Genomic DNA, 7,500 nt, shown 5'->3' with positions numbered 1-7,500 from the left:
GGGGCGGATCCTTGGACCCTTTCTATTTTGAGGAGAGGTTACCTCATCCCTTTCGTCGAAAGACCTCCCTTACGACGACCATCCCAAGGGAACTGACGGCCAGGTACAGAGACCCCATCATGAATCAGACTCTCCATCTAGCAGTAGATCAGATGCTGGAGAATGGGGGCTATCGAACTAGTGGACAGACCATCATTCATCGGGCTTCTACAACGCCTTTTCCTAGTTCCGAAGTCCTCAGGGGGATGGAGACCGTGTGTTGGATGTAAGCGCCCTGAACTTCTTCGTAGAAAAGAAGAAGTTCACGATGGAAACGCCTTCATCAGTGCTGGCAGCGCTTCGTCCAGGGACTGGATGGTTTCCTTGGATTTTCAGGACGCTTACTTCCACGTACCGATCCATCCTTCCTCGAGGAAGTTCTCAGATTCATGATGGGGGGGAAAATTTTTCAGTTCAGGGCTCTGTGTTTCGGCCTCTCGACGGCCCCTCAAGTGTTCACGGGGATTTTGAGGAATGTGGCTCAATGGCTTCATTTGAAAGGGGTGAGGATATCCATGTACCTCGACGATTGGCTAATAAGGGCCAATTCAGAAGATCGTTGTTTGAAGGACTTACAAGTAACTTTAGAATTGACGAAGGCTTTGGGACTTCTCGTCAATTTCAAGAAGTCATCACTATTCCCGAGCAAGAGTGTGTGTATCTCGGGATACAGATGAACTCTCTGAGTTTTCGGGCTTTTCCCTCGCAGGAAAGGATGCCCCGAGGATTCGAGAGAGTAACAACCTTCTTAGGGAAAGAAGTATGCACAGTGAGGGAGTGGATGAGTCTGCTGGGGACACTCTCCTCTCTGGAGCAATTCGTTTCCCTAGGAAGGTTGCACCTGAGACCGCTCCAATTCTTTCTTCATCGGAATTGGAAGTCGTCGTTCTCAGGATTTGACGTTCTCCCTGTCGTTATCCCAGGACATCAAGAAACATCTCTTATGGTGGACAGATCCCAACCTCTTTGCGAAGGGACTGTCTCTTCAATCACAGACCCCCAACCTGGTGTTGTTTCTCCGACGCGTCGGACATGGGGTGGGGTGCAACTCTGGGAACCAACGAAGTGTCAGGTACCTGGGTGGGGACCAGGGTAGCCTGGCACATCAACAGGAAGGAGTTGATGGCTGTGTGGTTGGCTCTGAGGCTTTCGAGCCCAAAGTCAGAAGATCGGTAGTGCAGGTCAACGCGGACAACACTACAGCTCTGGCATACATCAGGAAACACGGGGGGGACGCATTCCTTCCTTCCCTGTGACGAGACAGCAAGAGACCTTCTTCTGTGGGCAGAAGAAAGAGGAATCAAGCTTCTCACCAGGTTCGTGCAGGGAGAAAGGAATGTAAGAGCAGATCTCCTCAGCAGGAAAGATCAGGTCCTTCCCACAGAGTGGACCCTTCATCTGGATGCATGCCAGAGCCTGTGGAAGTTATGGGGCAGGCCACACATAGACCTCTTTGCCACGTCAAAGAACAAGAGGCTGGATCCTTACTGCTCTCTCCGATATCGGATCCAGAGGCAGTAGCAATAAATGCTCTTCTTCTAGACTGGAACGGACTCGACGTCTACGCGTTTCCCCCCTTCAAGATCCTGGGCTAACTATCAAGAAGTTCGTAGAGTCCGATTCAACGAGAATGACCTTAATCGCTCCCTTTTGGCCGGCCCAAGAATGGTTCACAGAGGTACTGGAATGGTTGGTGGACCTTCCAAAGATCGCTCCCGCTAAGGAGCGATCTACTCAGACAACCCCACTTCGACAGGTACCACAAAATCTCCTCGCTCTCAGTCTGACTGGTTTCAGACTGTCCAAAGTTTGGTCAGAGCGAAAGGCTTTTCAGCAGCAGCTGCTAAAGCAATCGCAAGAGCGAGGAGACCTTCCACCTTGCGTGTATACCAGTCAAAGTGGGATGTCTTCAGACGTTGGTGCAAGAGGAAGAACTTTTCCTCTCCAGTACCTCTGTGACCCAAATTGCGGATTTCCTTATTTTCCTCAAAGAAGAATGTCATCTGGTTGTGTCAACTATTAAGGGATACCGCAGTATGTTGGCGGCGGTATTTCGGCATAGAGGCTTAAATATATCCGATGATAAAGGACCTGCATGATCTTATTAGATCATTTGAAACCATTAAGCGTCCTCATGTAGTACCGAACTGAATCTGACGTAGTCCTACATTCCTTGGATCGTCTAGATTCGAACCTCCTGGCTTAGCCTCTTTCAAGGACTTGACGAAGAAGGCTATCTTCCTTTTGGCCCTAGCTACAGCTAAAAGAGTGAGTGAGCTCCAAGCTATTGAGGGCAATGTAGGGTTTAAGGAAGATTCTATGGTATGTTCGTTTCTTCCAAGTTTCCTTGCAAAGAATGAAAACCCACCCATCACGCCCTTGGCCCAGGAGCTTTGAAGTTCGTAGTTTATCTTTTCTAGTAGGGGAAGAGCCTGAAAGAACTCTTTGCCCTATGAGAATTATGAAGTATTTCCTTAAGAGGAAGGAACAACTTAAGGCTAATCAAGATGTACTTTGGTGCTCCGTAAAGGACCCCACTCGGCCCATGTCGAAGAATGCTCTTTCCTTTTTTCTGAGAAGCCTTATTACAGAGGCACATGTTGCCTGTAAGGAAGATCAGTTTAGACTACTGAAAGTGAAAGCTCACGAGGTGAGAGCCATCGCAACTTCGCTTGCATTCAGAAAAAATATGTCTGTGCGGAACTTGATGGAGGCGACTTTTTGGAGATGCCAATCGGTTTTCGCAAACCACTACCTACGTGATGTATAAATCACATATGATAAATGCTTCGCCTTGGGTCCTTTCGTATCGGCGGATTCGGTGCTGGGGGGGCAGGGAGCTGAAACTTATCCTGTGTAAATTTTTTTATATGTTACCCTATATTTTATAATGTTGTTTTTTGGTTGTCTGAAAGAGGTTGCAGGAGGCACCTCTTTTTGTCGTAATATTAACCCTTTGTATTTTGGTTAGGTGGTCTGGTGGGTTTTGGGGCTCCTTAGCAGAGGTAGTGGTAAGGATCTTTGTTAGGTAAGGTGCGGCTAAGGTCCCTCTAACAGCATCCGACTTGGATGGATTCTACCACAATAGGGGATTCACAATATCCCAGTGGTAGATCCGAGAGTCTTTCAGCATCAGGGTCACGTCCTAGCTGTAGCTCTCCAGGCAATGCAGACTCCAGAGATAGTATCTATGAAGTCTTCATCCTGAAAAGGTGAGAACCAAGGTTTTTATATCCTACAACATAGTTGTTTCCCGTCTTACCTGTATTATTGAGCTGTCTCTTACCCTCCACCAAGGGTGCCAATCAGCTAAGTATATACTGTCAGGGAAGTTCATTGTACAAAAATGATATTGTTAAACTACAATAAAGTTTTGTACATACTTACCTGGCAGATATATACGATTAATGGCCCACCCAGCCTCCCCTCAGGAGACAGGTGGAAGAGAAAAATCTGACAAGCTTACGGAGTGGTTCGTACATCCGCCACCCAGCGGCGGGTAAGGTAGACCACCTGACCTACCTGTCGCGTGTGCCGCGAGATTTTGAAATTCTGTCGGGAACGTCGGAGACTATAGCTAAGTATATATCTGCCAGGTAAGTATGTACAAAACTTTATTGTAGTTTAACAATATCATATTTTCATATATGTACCGAAGGGGAATTTTTTAATTGATAATAATTTCGTCCCCCCATGGGATCGAACCACCGTCCAAGTGGACGGGACGAAATCAGGACAGTCCAGTGACACTATCCAATCAGCCAACAGAGACGCTATAAGTTCATATCGATTCTGACCTTACAAATCACCCTCGACCTGGGTGCTTTCGTAATTAGAATCGATATGAAACCCCACGTTCTACCATGGTTGGCCAATTCGAGCGTTTGACAGCACGTAGCCTTTTGTTATGAATAATTATCACATTCGAACCGTGATCCATTTATATATCAATTCAAGCTACAAATGTCCTTTAATATCTAAATTCACTTTACCTCCCAAATGATATATTTTCATATATGTACCGAAGGGGAATTTTTTAATTGATAATAATTTCGTCCCCTATGGGATCGAACCACCGTCCAAGTGGACGGGGACGAAATCAGGACAGTCAGTGACGCTATCCAATCAGCCAACAGAGACGCTATAGTTCATATCGATTCTGACCTTACAAATCACCCTCGACCTGGGTGCTTTCGTAATTAGAATCGATATGAAACCCCGTCTACCATGTTGGCCAATTCGAGCGTTTGACAGCACGTAGCCTTTGTTATGAATAATTATCACATCAAACCGTGATCCATTTATATATCAATTCAAGCTACAAATGTCCTTTAATATCTAAATTCACTTTACCTCCCAAATGATATATTTTCATATATGTACCGAAGGGAATTTTTTAATTGATAATAATTTCGTCCCCCCATGGGATCGCGTCACTGACTGTCCTGATTTCGTCCCCGTCCACTTGGACGGTGGTTCGATCCCATGGGGGGACGAATTATTATCAATTAAAAAATTCCCCTTCGGTACATATATGAAAATATATCATTTGGGAGGTAAAGTGAATTTAGATATTAAAGGACATTTGTAGCTTGAATTGATATATAAAGGATCACGTTCGATGTGATCATTATTCATAACAAAAGGCTACGTGCTGTAAACGCTCGAAACGCTCGAATTGGCCAACATGTAGACGGGGGTTTCATACCGATTCTAATTACGAAAGCACCCAGGTCGAGGGTGATTTGTAAAGGTCAGAATCGATATGAACTTATAGCGTCTCTGTTGCTGATTGGATAGCGTCACTGACTGTCCTGATTTCGTTCCCCCGTCCACTTGGACGGTGTTCGATCCCATGGGGGGACGAAATTATTATCATTAAAAAGAAAATTCCCCTTCGGGTACTATATGAAAATATATCATTTGGGAGGTAAAGTGAATTTAGATATTAAAGGACATTTGTAGCTTGAATGATATATATATATATATATATAAATATAATATATATATATATATAATATATATATATATTGTATATGTATATGTGTATATATATATATATATATATATCTATATATCTATATATAATATATAATATATATATATATATATATATATATATTATTTATATATATATATGGATAATATACATACATATTATTAATTGTGTATATATACATATATATATATATATATATATATATATATATATATATCATATATATATATATATATATATATATATATAGATATATATATATATATGGTATATGTATATGTCTATGTATATGTATATATCTATAGTATATATATATATATATATATATATATGATATATATATATATATATATATATATATAGATATATATATATATGTATATATATATGTAGATTATAAATTATATACATATATATATAGTATATATATACATATATATATATATATATATCATATAATATATATTCATTTCTGGGCTCAGCTCGTGTCGGCCTATGAAAGTATCCTTAATATCATTCTTCTAGGTAAAATTAGCCTAAAATTACCAGAGAAAACAAAATTAAGAAAATGTCAGTAAAACTGACTCGCTCACTCTTAAAAAGAAGTGTCGGTATGATATAGGGGCGAGTGTGGAACACTACCACGAGCCAAACACCAATTAGAACTTCCCTACCAGAATCCCCCCAAGAGAGAGCTGATACCAACGGGCGATGCAGCTTCTACTACTACTACTAGAGGACGCCACGGACAGCAGCGCCTCTAGCGGTCATCCTAATTTTTAGCACCAGCGACAACAGCGTCGATCCGCCATTTTCTTGTGCTGTGTTTTTCTTGCGATTTATCCGCATCTGTATCATGGAACGCTCTGCAATCGCCACGGCTAAGTTAAGTAACTCATAAGTAACATTTTACTGTATTTTTGTCTTCCGGGTACCAGTATTTTCCTTTTTATAGGTCATATACGGTTCCCCGGTTGTCTCGTGGCGGCCATGCCGCCTCGTAAGAATTCCCGGTCCTCCATACTGGGACTTCTTATGCTTATTGGGCTTACTTTTTCTCATTCATTGTTTACATCGAGTTTTAGCTAGTTCAGCCCTCCTACCATTCTCTTAGCTTGGTATTTAGGGCTATCATTATTATTTTCGGCCCAGCATCCCGGCTCTTGCTCTACATCGGCTATCGCTGGCTCCGAGTAGGCTTCTGTTTCTCGGAACAGTCTGCCTCCTCCTGGGCTTCTTTCTCTTTTACTAAAGTGTCTCTTCCCCCTTTTCGATGTATTTTATTATTTAGGGTGTTAGGCTAGCCTAGGTGCTTGTTCCACATGTTGGTACAGCTTGGTTCACGTGTGGCCCTACCACGGTTGTGTCTCGCGGCCTAGGCCACTTGCGGTCACGTGTCCTACAGCACCTTACCCTGCCCCTTCCCTCCCTCTCTGATGTAGGGAGGAGCTGGGGACCCCTTGGTTGTTATAACAACCTCATCGCCTTCTCTCACACTCTCGGAGGTGACCGGGGGGTTCCGCCAGCAGGGGGTATAGGGCGACCACTATGAGGTACCGGGTCTCCATGCGGGTAGTTGGTGAGGCGGGGAGGAGTAGGCCATCCCTCCCCCCTTTTTCTCGCTCCCGCCGTGTTTCGCCGGGACCTCCCTCCCCCCCCTCCCCATTGCTCAGCCACCTCCCTTACGGTACGAAAGGAACCTTCCGTCGCAGCCGGGGGGGCCCCTTTGGTTTATAGGATATTGGCTCCGCTAGCGGGCAGGGTGGGCGCTATGGATGGTCGGTTGCTTGCCTACTATATCCTTATATCTCTCCCCCGCTACCGGAAGGGAGCTTACCCTTACCTACGCACTCTTCTAGTAGACGGGTGGAGAGAAGTTGCTTTAATTTTGTTATTTTAAGGATATATACCCTATTATAAGATATTTTACAATGAATTGTGTGTTATTATATTTATTTTATCAAACCATCCCCGCCATTGTCCGTCGTGGTTTCCATTACCACCACTCCTAGTTGGTTGATTCTTGTGCCTCCGCCATTGGCGGAGCCATAGCCTATCTTCCAACCTGGTTACCACAACGTATTTTAGCGGGCTCTGGTTTTATCTATCTTTATCGCTCCGGCACCAGCGGAGCATATGATAGGCTGTAAGTGTTTACTCTGTACTCATGTACTTTTTTCACTTACAGGCTACCAACTGCCAGGTCCCGGCCTGTAATGCGACGCTCTATGACCCCTGTGGACATGACGAGTGCAGGTCCCACGCCCCGTGTGCCACGTCGTACAATGAGACGATCGTCTGGCACCCCGAAGCCTGCGCTATATGCTACGACCTGGTCGCTCAGCTGGGAGATGGGGTATGTCCATTATAAGCTTACTTATGATTTTACTAACAACTTCTAGTTCGTAAGTTTGTTAACCCTGTCCCACAATTGGTAGCTAATCCCGCCTTTCTTTCAGGCT

The 7,500-nt window shown here is 44.1% G+C and overlaps 2 protein-coding genes across 3 annotated transcripts in view; both read right to left on the bottom strand.

Annotated features, from left to right (window-relative positions):
• Window positions 1–7,500, bottom strand: part of LOC135207957 (DNA ligase 4-like) — a gene marked incomplete at its 5' end in the record, with an annotated part of 136,148 nt that overhangs the window by 48,595 nt on the left and 80,053 nt on the right.
• Window positions 1–7,500, bottom strand: part of LOC135207732 (DNA ligase 4-like) — a 41,608-nt gene that overhangs the window by 1,419 nt on the left and 32,689 nt on the right. The window lies entirely within an intron of this gene.

Source organism: Macrobrachium nipponense, chromosome 34 (genome assembly GCF_015104395.2).
Source record: "Macrobrachium nipponense isolate FS-2020 chromosome 34, ASM1510439v2, whole genome shotgun sequence".
Lineage (NCBI taxonomy): Eukaryota > Metazoa > Arthropoda > Malacostraca > Decapoda > Palaemonidae > Macrobrachium > Macrobrachium nipponense.
The sequence above is the reverse complement of the archived record's forward strand: the minus strand, read 5'-3'. Positions and strand labels throughout refer to the sequence as shown.